This window comes from Galeopterus variegatus, unplaced genomic scaffold (genome assembly GCF_000696425.1).
Source record: "Galeopterus variegatus unplaced genomic scaffold, G_variegatus-3.0.2 Scaffold3704, whole genome shotgun sequence".
In the NCBI taxonomy this organism is placed as follows: Eukaryota; Metazoa; Chordata; class Mammalia; order Dermoptera; family Cynocephalidae; genus Galeopterus; species Galeopterus variegatus.
Genome location: NW_007729815.1, coordinates 37,287 through 38,200, shown reverse-complemented (window position 1 = coordinate 38,200; position 914 = coordinate 37,287).

Genomic DNA, 914 nt, shown 5'->3' with positions numbered 1-914 from the left:
GAAGTGAGTGGGCATCATGGGGAATGTCACTGTGATGGGAAAAACAGCAACATTTAGATCTACCAATTTTTAGGGGCTTTTCTCCAGCTGAAGCTATGAATACTTTCACCTCATAGCCAAGTGTCCTTATGCAAGTTCCTAGACTTTAAGTAGTGAGAGATTCTGGCTAAATAATCTAGTGGACTTTTAGTTCAAATGGGACCTCTGCGAAAGAGATCTTAGGACCAGATCTGAGAAAAGGTTGAGGCTGTGCAGAAACATCCCCAGGCAAATCATTAAGTAGATGGTTTTTTTTTTTTTTTTTTTTTTTTTTTAAATTTTTATTTTGTCAATATACACTGTATATGATTATTATGGCCCATCACCGACACCTCCCTCCCTCCTCCCTCTCTCCCCTCCCCCCCAAGAATGTCTTTTCCGTTTGCTTGTTGTAGTAACTTCATGAAAGTATAGTTGTTATATCTTCTTCCCCGCCCCCCCCCCCCGGTTTTTTTTTTTTTGTGTGTGTGTGTGTGTGTGTGTATGTGAGTGAATTGATTTGTTTTTTGTTTTTTGTTTTTTTTTAGCTCCCAGCAATGAGTGAGAACATGTGGAATTTCTTTTTCTCTGCCTGACTCGTTTCACTCAGTATTATTCTTTCAAGGTCCATCCATGTTGTTGCAAATGGCAGTATTTCATTTGTTTTTATAGCTGAGTAGTATTCCATTGTGTAGATATACCACATTTTCTGTATCCACTCATCCGATGATGGACATTTGGGTTGATTCCAGCTCTTGGCTATTGTGAAGAGTGCTGCAATGAACATTGGGAAACAGGTATACCTTCGACTTGATGATTTCCATTCCTTTGGGTATATTCCCAGTAGTGGGATAGCTGGATCGTATGGTAGATCTATCAGGAATTGAACTAACTAA